Source organism: Macaca fascicularis, chromosome 5 (genome assembly GCF_037993035.2).
Source record: "Macaca fascicularis isolate 582-1 chromosome 5, T2T-MFA8v1.1".
Lineage (NCBI taxonomy): Eukaryota > Metazoa > Chordata > Mammalia > Primates > Cercopithecidae > Macaca > Macaca fascicularis.
The window spans coordinates 187,642,589-187,658,654 of NC_088379.1; the positions used below are offsets into that span (position 1 = coordinate 187,642,589).

At 46.7% G+C, this 16,066-nt stretch overlaps 1 protein-coding gene across 2 annotated transcripts in view; it reads right to left on the minus strand.

Annotated features, from left to right (window-relative positions):
* DCTD (dCMP deaminase) overlaps positions 1-16,066 on the minus strand; it is an 86,900-nt gene that overhangs the window by 24,995 nt on the left and 45,839 nt on the right. The gene's annotated exons all lie outside the window — the stretch shown is intronic.

Here is a 16,066-nt window from a genome sequence, read left to right on the forward strand (position 1 = left end):
TACAGAGATTGTGGGACTCGCACATTTGCTCCCCCACCAGACCTCCGTTTTCTGCCTGTTCAATATTTTAAAGGTATTTCTTTGGATTTGTTGTTGAGTCTACAGAACAGAGAGAAGTGAAAATCTTTTTTAAAAGGAAAGGAGAGACTCTAGAAAGACTGAGAAAAGCATTTGGGGACTGCAGCAAGAATGAACAACAGAAATCAAAGTAAGTGGGAAATTAAAAGAACGAAGAAACGTAAAACAACAAGAACAACAAGAAGTTAGTTATTTCTCTAAAATGTATCTTGTGAGAAGAAAGCTAGGCTTTCTTTTTACAGGAATTCAGGAATCTGTGAATTCAGGGGGATCCTAGACTTGGGTAGAAAAACAATTACCTCTTATTTTCACTAACCTCTAGCTGAAACTTAGCATTTCCTTTAATTATAAATGTGGCCACTGAACCACAGTAGTATTAGCAGTTCCTGTGGGTTGTTCCCAGTAGAAATCACAGATATTTTCATATTCCATTACCAGCTGCTGTAAATATCTTGAAATATTATTTACCCTTATCACTACTTCAAAGTTATGGTAGTTATTAAACCTGCATGAGAGCTTGTTATGTAACATATTAATAAAAAGCACATATATACTCTATCACAAGTGGGTTTTTAAAGATATTGATAATTGTGCATTGGTTTTCATTGTCATCCTCTGTATTTTTTTTTAAGAGACAGGGTTTCCCTCAGTCGCCCAGGCTAGATTGCAATGATGTCATCATAGCTCACTGTAACCTCAAACTCCTGGGCTCAAGGGATCCTCCCTCCTCAGCCTCCCGAGTAGCTTGGACTACAGGCCTACATTACCATGTCCAGCTAATTTTCCTTTTTTTTTTTTTTTGAGACGGAGTCTTGCTCTGTCACCCAGGCTGGAGTGCAGTGACGTGATCTCGGCTCACTATAAGCTCCGCCTCCCGAGTTCATGCTATTCTCCTGCCTTAACCTCCCAAATAGCTGGGACCACAGGTGCCAGCCACCACGCCTGGCTATTTTTTTTTTTGTATTTTTAGTAGAGATGGGGTTTCACCATGTTAGCCAGGGTGGTCTTGATCTCTTGACCTCATGACCTGCCCATCTCGGCCTCCCCAAAGTGCTGGAATTACAGGTGTGAGCCACCACACCCAGCCAAATTTTCTTTCTTTCTTCTTTTCTCTTTCTTTCTTCCTTCCTTCCTTCCTTCCTTCCTTCCTTCCTTCCTTCCTTCCTTCCTTCCTTTCTTTCTTTCTTTCTTTCTTTCTTTCTTTCTTTCTTTCTTTCTTTCTTTCTTTCTTTCTTTCTTTCTTTCTTCCTTTCTTTCTTTCTCTTTCCTTCTTTCTTTTTTTTGAGACAAGGGTCTTGCTGTGTCCAGGCTGGTCTTGAACTTCTGGACTCAACTGATTGTCCCACCTCGGCCTCCCAAAGTGCTGGTATTACAGGTGTGAGCCACCATGCCTGGCTGGTATTTAATAAAATACTATGCACTTAAAAACACTGTTCTAAAAAAGTGTCCACACTGCCAAAGGGGTCCATGGTGAAAAAACTTTTTTGAGAATCCCTGCTTTAAATCGATACTCCAGAAACTTTCTGTTTACGGTGCTAGCAGGCTGCAGCGTCTACAGGGAGTGAAAACTCGCCGCCCACACTGGATAAGCGGCCTGAGATAGGCTGAGTGCAGCACGCGCTCTCTGAGAGACCTGCGGCTACACTCTGGGTCTCCGTGAAGGGAGCAGCATTTCCCGTGTTCAGCAAATGCACCGGCCTCAAACCCAGGCATGCCGCTCGCTCTCCAGCTTCTTCTAACCCGTGATTCAAGTCCTAGAAAAGCCCCTGGAGAAAAGCAGTCGCAATGCCCCAGGTTTCTCCCCACATCTCAAGTACCACAAGGTGTTGCATCTCAGCAAGGACCTTGGGTGGCACATGTGAGTTTGAATCCCGCTGCATAGCCTCCCTTCAGCTTTTGCCCAGTTTGGCATCTGGAATAACCAGAGAGAACTGACCCCAACTCTATCCTCAACTTGCACTGGCCAATGAGCCCCAAACAAAAGTCTCTGGAAGTCAGAAAGCCTGGACCTATCAACATGATTCAGTGAGACCAGCAGCATGAATTATCTACTAAAACACAGTCATGCTAATTTTATCCCCATCGTTTCCCTGCTTGAGGAAACAAGGAAAACTCATTTCTTTGGGAGGGGTCAAGGGAACAAGGAGAAGCTGTTTTTCTCAGGAAGCCCTAGGGAGCAATGCAAAGACAATGAACTTGGAAGTCAGACCCCGGCGCTGGCTCACTATGGGGGCCCAGGGAGAGTTAATAAACATTTCCGAGCCCCAGTCCCCTCATCTATAAAATCATGTCTGACCTGCCAGAGTGCACGAGGATAGAAAAGCCCACCCGCATGGTGCTCTTCGCTTCCTTCATCATAAAACAGAGGGACTCCTCACCAAGGAAGGCGGTGAGAAGTGTCTTCTCAAGAGAAAAAAAAAAACCGGCAGAACTAATAAAATTGTGTGCTCGTCAGGAGCCAAGCTAGCCTTTCTTCCTCTCTTTCTGACTTTGGTTGAACCTGAAATGCTGCCTGCCTGTCTCTTCTGCCAGAAATCTTCTAGGCTTTTTGCTGGAAATCTTCTAGGTTTTCTTGTCTAGAATCAGCCAGACCTTACTGAGCATCTAAATATTTGCTAACACCACAAAGCAGAAAGTCTATTCACTAAGCCTGTCTTAAGCAGGGGCTCTTGTCTGGGCTTCAGAAACCAGCGTCCCTGAGCTTTGGAGAGGGAGAGAGAGGCTGAGAGCTCCCAGGCACTCAAGGGGTTCAGAGGTCCCAGATCTGTCGACTGGGGGCGAGCAAAGTTCCCCCAAATCTAAGGCACCAACGTTTTGCCAGCTTTTTATCTCCATTAGCAAGCAACAATAAGTTTTTACTCAGTCATTATAAGTTATTTTCTTTCTTTTATTTTTGTTAAGCTACAGAGTCTTGCTCTGTTGCCCAGGCTGGAGTACAGTGGCATAACTGGAAGCTCAAGTGATCCTCCTGCCTCAGCTTCCCAAGTAGCTGGGACTACAGGTGCGCACCACACGCCAGGCTAATTTTTAAATATTTTTGTAGAGATGGGGTCTCACTATGTTTCCCAGGCTGGTCTTGAACTCCTGAGCTCAAGTGATCCTCCCACCTAGGCCTCCCAAGCGCTAGGATTACAAGTGTGAGCCACCACGCCTGGCCTTAATTCAGTTTTCTTATTGTCCTATAAAATTATGAATTTGTGGTAAAATATGTAAAAGGCCCTTTGGTGTCTTTTTGATTTTTCTTTTTCCATTCAAATAAAAATAATTTTCACAAATCTGACTCACACCTCCTCTTGGGGAGCACACTATGCTTTTCAGAGTGGTTTTTGATTCCGGGCCCCTCAAGGGCACTGGGTTCACTCGGCTCCACTGCTCCAACCCGTGTCTCTGAGCCAGCACAGATCGCCTTTCTGTTTTCTTGGTGCCGATGAGCTCGTTTTTCGACATTTCAGCTTCTTGTGACGTGCCTTTGGTTTGGTTGTTTTACTTTTAATACTTTTGCCAGCAAAGATCTACAGCCTCTCTGAACATTTTTGGGACTGGCCCTTGGTCAGCTGTCCTTTGATCTCCATATTCTTACTTTATTTCGAAATAAAGCTTTGTTATCGTGTGGAATCCAGTCTTCCCCCTGTCTGTGAAGCGAGTACTGCGTTTACTTGTCTAGGGCTGGGAGATGTCACTGATTTCATTTGGAAGCTGTCACTTTGCTTTTCCTTTGCCCTGTGAGAGACTGGGTTGCTAGAAGGAGTGAAGACGGTCTATCGTGTTCCTTTTCATCATTATCTCATTTTGTTGCTATTTTTTGTTTCTGTTTTTAAGAAATAATAACAGTTTTATTGAGATCTAGCTCACATACCATACAATTCACCTATTTGAAGTGTATAATTCAATGCTTTTAATATATTCACAGAGTGGTGCAACCATCACCACCATGAATTTTGGAACAGTTTTGTCACCCCAAAAAGAAATTTCATACGCATTAGCATTTACTTCCCATCTCCTCGCAACTTACCCCCTCACACTCCCACCTCCAGGCAGCCACTAAGTTATTTCTGAGTCTATAGATTTGCCTATTTGGGACATTTCATATAAATGAAATCATATAATACTTGGTAACTGTACTCTTTCACTTCACATGATGTTAAGTTTACATAGTATCGTCTGTATCAGTACTTCATTCTTTTTATTGCCAAACAGTATTGTATGGATATACGTTTTACTTATCCGTTCATCAGTTGATGGGCGTTTGGGTATCCACCCGCTGGCTGTTACATAAGATGCTGCTGCGAACATTCATGCGCAAGCTTTTGCGTGGCCACGTGTTTTCATTTCTTTTGGATATAGACCTAAGACTGGAATTGCTGAGCTATTTCCTACATTTTAAGGAATTACATTACTCTGGAATCCTGTAGGGTCCTTTTTACCCATGGCTCATTTAATTCTTCTCAGACCTTTATTAAACAAGCATCTAGAGGTGTTTAGAAGGTTATCAATTAGCCACAGTGACAAATAAACCCCAACATTTCAATGGTACAACATACTCAAAGTTTATTTCTCACTCACATCACAGTGCAATGAGGGTGCTCCTGGTTGGCACGCAGCTTTCCCTCTTTGGTAATTCCAGGTCCAGGGACATCTGCTTCTAGAACACCCTGGCTCAGCTTTTTCCATTGGTAGGAACGTGGTCCCAAACCAGTGCATGTGGGGCTGGGAAACATCGCCTCTGGAGGGGCAGGTGCTCCCAGGAGCAACCTCATGGCATGAGAAAGGAAGCCCAGATGTTGGTGGTCGGCTAGCTGACTGCCACTCCAAGGTCCAGAAAGCCAAAGGGCACGGAGTTACAGGGAATTTGAGCCAGGATCCCAGCAAGGTCAGAAGACATTTCTGTCTCCCTCCCATTTCCTCTTTTTTTTTTTAGGAAGGAGTTATCCCTGTGTTCAAGGAAAGGCTGAATATGAGTAGGAACTGTTAAATGTGGGAAGCACTGCCTTTTGGAGAAGGCCGCCATAGATTTTTGCATACCTGGTATTTATTTAGATGGTTTTCTGCTGGAAAGAGTGCAGACCCCTCCCTCTTCTTGGAAGGACCGTCCATCAAGGTGCCCCCTGCCTCTGGCCACAGGAGGGACACTGGACCCACAGTAGGCCAGACTTGCCCCTCTCTCTGAAATTTGAACCTTAAGCAATGTGACACAAAAACAGTCTCATTCTGGGGGTGGGGTCCTGAGAAGGTACCATCCATTCCTTTCTGCCTCTTGGATCCCAAAGGATGCTGCCTCAGTGTTTCTGGAGCCTGACGCCTTGGCTTCGACTCTGTGGTTGCCCCATGAGCTCACAACAAAGTTCTGCTTAATTAAGCCGGAGTTGGTCATTCCAACACCTCTCTCAATGTTCTGCATTCAAGTCCTGAGGATGTCACACCCCGCACAGCTTGGATCTGTCTTCTTTCTAACACAACCTCCATTGCTACAGTTCAGGTTCTTACTATTGTTTGCCTGGGCTTCACAAGACCCGCTAACTACTACCTTCATGTCCCCATGGAAACTTTTCTAAAATGCAAATACTGGTTTGAAAAATTACAATACCACCCTTGGGGCAGCGAAATTATGCACCCATATACTGTGGGTGGAGTTATAATTTTTATAACCTTTTGGAAAGGCAATTTGGCCATATGTACCAAGAGCCATTAAAAAAAATACAGCCTTTGACCCAACATTTTCACTTGCAAGAATTTTTTTCCTGAAGAAGCAATTAGACATACACACAAAGGTTTATGTCTAAAACGTTCTCTGAAACATGCATTCATTCAACAAATATGGAATGTCTAGTATACGCCAGGTGCTATTATTACTACTTAAAAATCACAAAATACTGGGGGAATAAAAAAATTGTCCAGTTAGAGGGAATTGATTAAATGAACTTAGTTGTGGTTGTATGATAGAATACAATATAGTTACTAAAGACCATGTTTTTAGGAGAATATTTAATGACATGGAGAAATTCACATTAAGAGAAAAAAGCCAGTTTCAAAAAAGTATATGAAGTAGAATCTGAATGTTGAAGGGAGAAATACACATACACCAAAATATTAATAGTGACTAACTCTAGGAATGAGATTTGAGTGACTTTTACTTTTTTGCCCATGTTTCCATATATTTCTAACGTTTAATAATAAAGAGAAAAATTATTTTAAAAAGCTACTTAAAAGCAATCAGGAGGCCAGGTGCAGTGGCTCACGCCTGTAATCCCAACACTTTGGGAGGTCGAGGTGGGTGGATCACGAGGTCAGGAGTTCAAGAGCAGCCTGACCAACATGGTGAAAGCCCCATCTCTATTAAAAATACAAAAATTAGCTGGGCGTGGTGGCAGATGCCTGTAATCCCAGATATTCAGGAGGCTGAGGCGGGAGAATCGCTTGAATCCGGGAGGCGGAGGTTGCAGTGAGCTGAGATCGCACCACTGCACTCCAGCCTGGGGAACAGAGAGAGACTCTGTCTCAAAAAAAAAAAAAAAAAAAAAAAAGCAATCAGGAAATATGATCATTCCTCTACTCTACATGAAACCCATCAATAGTTCTTCATTTGCAGAATAAAGTATAATCCGCCTCAGCATCAGCACCCCGACATCTCCCACCTCCCCACCACTTCCCCAGTTCAGCTCACAAAGCAGCCACGTCCACCAGCCTCTCAGATCTTTCACGCCTCAGGGCCCTTAGCCATGTGGGAGTCCCCCTTCCTGCGACTGCCCTCTCTGTCTTTGCTCATTCAACAAATATTTACTGTGCACCCCTCCTGCCACCAGGCTCTGTTCTGAGCACTAAGGATGCCACAGTCAACATGATAGACAAAGTCCCTGGCTTTGTCTCCGCTTGTCGTGGAGTTCGTGTTCCAGCAGAGGAAGACGGATAACAAACATATACACAAGTAGAGATGTGTTGTGTTAGTTTCCTATTTCTGCTGTAACACATTACCACAGTGGCCTAAAACATCACGAATTCATTCTCTCCCAGTTCTAGATGTAGAAGCCCAAACAAGTCTTGCAGGACTGAAATGACGTGTGAGCAGGGCTGGTTCCTTCTGGAGGCTCCAGGGCAGAAACCGTCTCCTTGACTTTCTCAGGTCTTAGTGGCCCCTTCCTCCATCTGCAAAGCAGCTCCACAGCGTAGCTCTCTCCTCTCTGGCCTCCTGCCTCTCTCGTGTAACGGCTTTTGTGATTATGTCAGGCCTACCTGGATGATCCAAGATAATTTTCCTGAAATCTCAAGATCCTTAACTTAATCATGACTGCAAAGTCCATTTTGCCACATAAGATAATATATTCACGTGTTCCAAGGATTGGAACATGGACATACTTTAAGGGCCACGATTCAGCCTACCCCACGTGGGACGTCGTATATGTTGAGAGCTTTGGCAGAAGGGAAGTGAGTTTGCTCTTCAAGTGAGGGAGTCACAAAAGGCCTCACTGATAAAGAGACGTCAGAGTGTGGAGTCTACCTCCTTTGACATTCCTGTGATTGTGCTAGCGAAAGTATTCATTTTCCTAATCCCAGCACTTTGGGAGGCTGAGGTGGGTGGATCACTTGAGGTCAGAAGTTCAAGACTAGACTGGCCAACAAAGTGAAACCCTGTCTCTACTAACAATAATCATGTCACTTGCTTTCTAGGATTAATTTGGAAATCCAATAAGGATACAAATATGGTAAACTTCTAGTGCTTGTCTTATCGCAGGAACTCCATCAAAGGACACAGTTGTGTTGTGATATTGGGGGTGAAGAAGAGTTGATGGAAAAGAAGTTTTGAGAATTTGTTCCTAGTCACTTAAAATGAAGCTGGGGCCAGAGCTGAAGGCCTACTTGATGTCGGCACTACCCTCCCCAGCTTGGGCCCTCAGTGCCTTTGTGGCAGGGACCTTGTCTTCCTCTGATCATATCTTCCACAGGGCCTAGGACATATTTACTTGGCTCAACAAATATGTATTGGGTGCCTACTGTGTACCAGGAACTGTGCTAGAAGCCAGGAGTACACAGTTGACCAGACAGACCCATTTCATGGCCTCACAGACAGGACATGAAGAAACAGAATAGAAGCGGCTGGGTTCTGAGGCCAGTAAGGCTCACGGGGCAAGAAGCAGCCTGTATGTTGGGCCGTGTGGTGATGTGATTTGCCTCAGAAAACGCCTAGGCCGGAACCCCTGCATTTCAGGCTCTGGTACAATTTTGAGAGAAGACAGTACTTTCTTAAGCTGTTCCGTATTTTCCATGCAGGCTTCCGTTGACAGAAATCCCACTTTGCATCTGGGAAATTTGCTAATGCATGATTCTGCTCTAATGCATCGTAAGGCATTATACCGCATCCATGCAGCTCTGGTAAAGAACATGCTTACAACGAGGGGGAAAAGGACCACCACAGGAGCGGAGCAGCGGGCTCTCGGGAAATTTCCATTTTCTCCTCTCTCAGCGCTGTTCACCATCACGCTTGGCGTTGCCTGACTGCGAGATGCCATCACGGCTGCCAGTTCTGAGAGCATGTGAGTTTTCTGGTGAAAGTCTCTCTCAACTCTAAGGTGGACCTTGACAGAATGCCAAACGTCTCTGCCCTTCCGACATGATAAGGGCCTCCAGAATGCTTTCTGCTTCTCTCCCTCTGCAAAGGTGGCAGTGAGGAGCTTTCTCTGGTGGCTGTTGTGTGGACTCTGTCCCCTCGGATGGCTGCGCCTGCAGATTGTCAGGCCGTTGTCTCTCCTTCCCCAGCCGGCAGAAAGGTCCCCGACAGGGCCGCGGCATATGCAACTTGGCCTTCACCGAGGAGGAGACGGGGCAGCTTCTGTACGGGCACTGGTCAGGTGGCCACGGCAATGACTGGGGATGCCAGGGACACACTGGCCGGCCCCGAGCACGGCGACTTCCCTGGTTTTGCTACCTCTCTTCCACCTGCGCCGCACTCCTGGACGCAGATTTTCGCCTTGCTCGCTGACCCCTGCCTCCTGTTTCATGGGTCTTCTTTTCCTGCCATCAGCATTTTTTCTCTAAGAGGCTGCTTGGATTTTCTTTCCTGCCTGTTTGTCCTGGACACCGGCAGGAGTTCAAGAGCGATGGGAGACAGTGATGCGGCCGCGGGGTCTGTGCAGACTGACCTGGCCTGTTTCGAAATTTAAATTTTGTTTTAAGTCATAAAAGGGCTATAAAAGCCTTACACTAAATAAGGAAAACTCTCCCATCCGGGGGCCTAATCCCTGCCCCGTTCTGCTCAGCTCGCCTCCCTCATTATACTTGTATAATACAGTATGGTTTCTATCGCGTATTTCCTTCCTGTTTTTACACTTATTCTTGCTTCACTGACTTTATTATCGGCAGAATTTTGCAGCATTTTTTTTACACAGCCATAAATACTATTCAATTCAACAAATGCATACAAATGGTTTCCATTAGAATTTTAATCTACTCTCAAAATGAAAGAAAAGCTTAATATAAATCTTTTTAAATTACCAGAACATAAATTCAGACAGGGACAGTTCCACCTAGACGACGCACAAGGGGTCACATCCTGCTGTCCTCCCTCATAAATTAATTGAGCTCTCTTGCTGCCATAAACGAACAGTGCATCTGGAAAGATCATATCTGTCAAGATTGCAGATTGGTTTCCCTCAGACTTTGTAAAAGTCACAGCTTACAATACCTTCATTATACCGATGAGAATGGCTGTCCCCCCAACTGGAAAGAAATAGGTGTTTTGTTCTGTTGGACCAAGATTTACAGAAAGCAATTTTCCTCCATGCAGGAGATATGACAAACCTGCTGGAAAAAAATGTCATTTCACAACTTCTTTCATTTCATCACCTTTTTTTACTGCTAGATGTAGATTCTCTCCCCTGTGCGAACGGGCTGTAGTGACATTTAATGGCTAAGTGAGGGAGTCACCGATGAGTGGAGGCACCTTTCCGAGGGGCTAAGGTAAGAGAGTTTCCACGCCTCTCCCTCTCCTCCCACCTCTGGGGCTGTCTGGAAGCCTCCCAGCATCTGCCGGAGTGAGGGAGGGACGCCGTGAGTCCCTTGAGCCCCTCAGCCAGCTTGAACATAGGAACTCATGTGAATCTGGAGTCTTTCTTGCAAGCAGCTGAAGTTGCCTCAGTTTTCCTGTTGTTTGCTGAGCCCAAGAACCCCAGCACGCCTCCTCTGTCCTTGGCCGACGGCAGCACACTGTCTCAGGAGGACGGCTGAAGGGCAGAGTTTGGGCTTAGATGTTTTTTTTTCCATTTCCTCATGTCATAACCTAACGCTGTTCTAGCAGAGCTTCTGCATATTAAATCGCCTTTTAGCCACTGGGAAGGGGGTGGCGTGATCTATGGAGAAAAGGCCCCTCATGTAAATGTATGATGGTGACACGACCCTACGGAGGAGAAAGGGCAAGACTAACCCGAGACCAGGGGTCAGCAAACCCCAGGAAACGTCACTCTTTACAGCCACTTCTCTCTCCTTGAGTCAAGAGCCGCTGTTCCGAGCTTTCCGTCACAGCAGTGTATGGCAGCCCTGTCACTGCCTGTTCTCTGGCCTGGGGCTGGTGAGAAGGCCGAGGAAGCCTGAGGCAGGGTGTGTGGGAGTGCTTTTGGTTCCAAGAGCTTCTCTGAGCTTTGTGTACCAGCAAGAAAGCGGGCAGTGAAGGCAAGATCAAACCTTGTTCCTGCCAAGCGGGAGAGGCTGGCTTCGGGTGGTAATTTGGGCTGCAGGTGAGGCTGCCTACCTGGGCAGTCACTTAGCTGCACAAGGCAGGGAGGGCAGGGCCACCAGAAGGCCTGGTGGGCATTGTTTCCATGAGCTGGAAAGATTTTTGCAAATCTTTCTACAAATGATGATCTCTATCCACATAAAGTGGCATAATAGCCTCTTTGCTTTACTGAGTGCTGCTGGCTGTTCAAGTGCTTATTTCTGGATTCTTGGCCCATTTGCTTTCCATTAGCAGTAATCCCAAGCCTGCAAAACTCCAATTACTAAGTGATAATAGAAACGCAGCTCTGCCTCAGAGTCTCTGGAGCTCTGGGTCCAGAGTGGGCTGGGGTTGCAAGCACAGCCACATTGCAATCATATTTACGACATGAGAGCAAGACATCTGGCCAGGCCCTGGGTAAAAGACCCAGGAGACCTGAGTGGGCATTCTCAGAGGGTGTCTGCACTGCAGATCCCAGGGAGCTGGTGGAAACAGGACAGGTGTTCCCGAGACAGTCCAGGATGCTCAGACAGAGGAGGAGGAATGGAAGCTACAATGGGCGGAGCTGAAAGAATGTGTGCTCCTTAGAATTCTGGGGTTGGGGGAAAGATGTGCTAGGGACTGAGCTGTGTCTCTCTCCCACATTTGTATGTCAAAAGTTTAACCCCCCGCGTGAGGGGTTTTGGAGGTAGGGCCTGTATAGGTAATTAGGTTTGGATGCAGTCATGAGGGTGTCACCCTCACGATGGGATTAATAGCTTTCTAAGAAGAGATTGGAGCGCTTGCTCCCAGCCCCTCTCCCTGCCAAGTGAGCTCACAGTGAGAAGGCGGCCGTCCACAAGCCAGGAAGAGAGCCCTCACTGGAACCTGGCCATGCCAGCACCTGATCTCAGACTTCCCAGCCTCCAGAACAGTGAGAAGTAAAGGCCTATTGTTTAAGCCGCCCAGTCCCTGGGATTTAGTTATGGGCAGCTGAGCAGACTGCAACAGGATGACAGAGAAGAGAGTGACTGTAGATTCAGAGTGAGGTGGGGGTCAAAGTCAGGTAGGGAACTTCAGAACTGAGCCAAAAATGATGAGAAAATTCACCTCTTTGGTGGCTCCTGGTGAAAATTCACTACTCTAGAGGCCAGGGCGGCTGTTTTGTATGTGTGTGTGTGGTAAGAAAACAAAAACAAAAACAAAACAAAAACAACCACACACATAACAAGGCCAGGCACAGTGGCTCATGTCTGCAATCCCAGCACTTTGAGAGGCCGAGGCGGGTGGATCACTTGAGGTCAGGAGTTCCAGACCAGCCTGGCCAACATGAGGAAATCCCATCTCTACTAAAAATACAAATAATTAGCCCGACATGGTGGCGCAGGGCTGTAGTCCCAGCTACTCAGGAGGCTGGGGCAGGAGAATGGCTTGAACCCGGGAGGCAGAGGTTGCAGTGAGCTGAGATCATGCCATTGCACTCCAGCCTGGGCAACAGAGAGAGACTCCATCTCAAAAACACAAAACAAAAAATACATAACATAAAATTTACCATCTTAACCATTTTTAAGTGTATGGTTAAGCAGTGTTAAGTATATGCACATCGCTGTGCAACCAACCTCCGGAACTTTTCATCTCGCAAAACCAAAAGTCTGTACCTATTAAACAACTCCCATTTTCCCCTCTCCCAGGCCCCACACTCATCATCCTACTTTCTGTCTCTATGAATTTGACACGCTCATCATCTCGCACAGGTGGGATCATCTGATATTTGTCCTTTTGTGACCGTCTCCTTTCACTTAGCACACACCCAAAGTTCGTCCATGCAGTAGCATGTGTTGGATGGACTTTCCATCCTTTTCAAGGCTGAGTAAGATTCCACTGTGTGTTTGCATTTTCCTTATCCATTCGTCCACCATGGAATACCTGGGCGACATCCCCCTCCTGGCGGCTGTGAATAATGCTGCTCTGAGCATGAGTGCGGAGCATCTGTTTACAAAGGAGACGGTGAGACGGTGCAGCAGCACTCAGGTCAGTCCGTCTGCCCCCTCATCCCATCAGCTCCTCCCCAAAAGATTGACCACTGGATTTTTTCTCATAGGAATCCCTGCCCTCAGCACCAAGCTCCCTGTACATACTGATCAGCACTGCTTTTGGCTGCTGCTCCTTGCTTCAAGCCCCCAAGAATATCTCCCTTTCTTTTCCATTTCTCTCTCAACCTTAAAACTATCCACCACCCTTAGTCTGTTCCATTATCAAGCCCTTCTGCTGACTTTCGCCAAGCACTGTCATTTCCTCTTCCACATTTTCTTTCAAATTCTCCAAGATCCTCTTTTAAATATACTAGCAAGGTAGACTCACCCGACTTTTCTCTATTTCACACCCAGGGACAAACAGATCCAAAAAAGTCAATAGAATTTGTAGGGGATCCTGATAAGCACTTGGCTGATTTTTGTTGCCTTGTTTAGATCGCTGCAGTCCTGTGCCCCTCAGAAATCTCATAATTCACGACTGCTGCCAGCGGGCAAAAGTGTGGAGCATTTGTCCTCACACAAAGCCTGTTGTAAAGTATTCTTTCTAATGATAAAGAGCAGCAAAAAAACACAGGCTGCCGTGTTCTTCCTCTCTGATGCCTCTGATCTCGTTGAGTTGTTTCTCACTCAAATTGTTCATTGTGGCACCGGCCACATTCTTTTTGAGAGTTTAAAAAGTTAACAGACTCCTTTTTTAGAGCAGTTTTAGTTTTATGGAAAAATTGACTGGAAAGTAGAGAGAGTTCCTGAAAGGACACAAAGATAGATGTGTACCCGCCCCCCACCCGCTACACCCTTGTTCTGCTCTCTAATCTTTGCACATACCAGAGATTTTGTAAGTTCTGTGAGTACCTGGTTTTCTGCACGTACCAGAGATTTTGTTTTGCACATACCAGAGATTTTGTAAGTTCTGAGGCAAGGTCACAAGACGTGTTTAAGTAAGATAAACTCTTGCTGCCATAAACCTGCTCTCCCGCCTCAAAGTTTGAACCAAAATATCAGAAATGGCAGGAACCAATCATAGTTAGCCAAATCGCCTTGTTCAAACACTAGCCAATCATATATCTGATTTGTATAATAACTCTATGCCCACTTTTCTTAGACTATATAACATTGTTCGGAGCTGAGTGGGGGAGCTCTCCTGCCCGTCTCGTTTCACGAGCGAGGGAGAGTTCCAGGTTCGAACCTGTAATAAAGATCCTTGCTGCTTAGCTTTGACTCTGGACTCTGGTGGTCTTCTTCGGGGAATAAACGGTCTGGGCATAACAAATGGGGGCTCGTCCGGGATTTCCCCCAAGCCCACCAGACCCCCAAGTCAACGGATCTTAATCTGTAGGTAAGCCGGCTTTGTCACTGTCTCTGTCTTTGTCTCTGTCTGTCTCCCTGAAATTTCGCGAAATCCATAATCTGTAATCTGTATTGGTCTGTTCTGTAAGTGGCACGGTCTTGGCGGACGCGCTAGAAGACAGCCACTCGGGACTGGTGGGAGACGTTCCCCAGTGCCCATCTGGGGGCCTCCATCCTTGGTTGCCCCGTCTGACTCAGGTCGGAAGTCCGACACGCGCTCGCGAATGCTCATCGTTATTACTGTCTGTCCGTTATTGTTAAGTGTTAAGTGTAAGCCCAAAACGAAACATAAAACCTTTTCTTCCCCTTCCAGGACCGGACCTGTCGGATACTCCCCTCTGCTTCACACTCATTTTCGTCCCCCCTTCTCTTTGTAGGAGCAGTCCAAAGATGGGCAACAACCAGAGCACGCCGCCCTCACTCCTTGTTACCAATTTTAAGGATGTGAAGTCTCGGGGGCATAACTTAAGCGTAGAACTAAAGAAGGGAAAGCTAGTTACTTTCTGCCGTTCGGAGTGGCCCTCTTTCGGCGTAGGGTGGCCCTCCGAAGGAACTTTCTGTCTCTCTATTATTACTAAGGTAAAAACTAAGATTTTCCTGCCAGGGCAGTCAGGACATCCTGATCAAATTCCTTATATTCTAGTGTGGCAGGATCTTGTGGAAAACCCACCACCCTGGATAACTCCATTCATCCTTGAGCCCTGCAAAGTCCTAGTAACGCGACCTACAAGACAAAAGACTCCCTCTGCTCCCTCGGCCCCTGTGCTGCCGGACAGCCAGGACCCCCTAACATTAGAACCCACATTTCCCCCACCATATCCGCACCTTATCCCGCAGGACCCAGTCCCCGAGGGTGGTGCTTCCGTAGAGGGAAACCGAGAAGCGGAAGCAGCCGAGAGCGAAAGTAACCTGGGGGGGCCGGCCGGCCGAACACGAGGCCGCGTACAGCGGGACCAAGCTTCCCGACTCCCTGACTCCACTGTAGCCCTGCCTCTCAGAGAAATAGGATCGCTCGATGATACCGGGCTCTCCCGTCTCATGTATTGGCCTTTTTCCACCAGTGATTTATACAATTGGAAGTCCCAAAATGCTCGATTCTCAGATAATCCCAAAGATCTAACCTCGTTGTTAGACAGTGTCATGTTTACTCACCAGCCGACCTGGGATGACTGTCAACAGCTCCTCCGAATCCTGTTCACAACGGAGGAGCGGGAAAGAATCCAAGTTGAGGCCAGAAAACTGGTTCCAGGAGATGACGGCCAGCCAACTGCAAATCCTGACCTCATTAATGCGGCTTTCCCTTTGACCCGGCCCAGATGGGACTACAACACGGCAGAAGGTAGGGGACGACTGCTCATTTATCGCCAGACTCTAATGGCGGGTCTCCGGGCTGCAGCTCGCAAGCCCACCAATTTGGCTAAAGTATATTCTGTGTTACAAGGTAAGACAGAAAGCCCCGCTGTGTATTTAGAGAGATTAATGGAAGCCTTCAGACAGTTTACCCCTATGGACCCGGAAGCACCGGAAAATCAGGCAGCGGTAGTAATGTCCTTTGTAAACCAGGCAACACCAGATATTAAAAGAAAACTCCAGAAATTAGAAGGTTTAGAGGGAAAGCAGATTCAGGACCTCCTTCAGATGGCCCAGCGAGTTTATAATAATAGGGATACTCCAGAAGAAAAACAGTTCAAGGCAACCAAAGAAATGACCAAAGTCTTAGTAGCAGCTTTCCCCCAGGCAGGAAATGGCCAAAACAGAAAGCAGAAAAAGCAAGGCCCTAGGCAAGGATTAGAAAAAGATCAGTGTGCTTATTGCAAGGAACGTGGCCACTGGATTAAAGACTGCCCAAAGAAACGGAGACCAGCTAACCCTACCTCCGTACTCGTTACCCAGGACTCTGACTAGGGAGGACGGGGTTCGGACCCCCTCC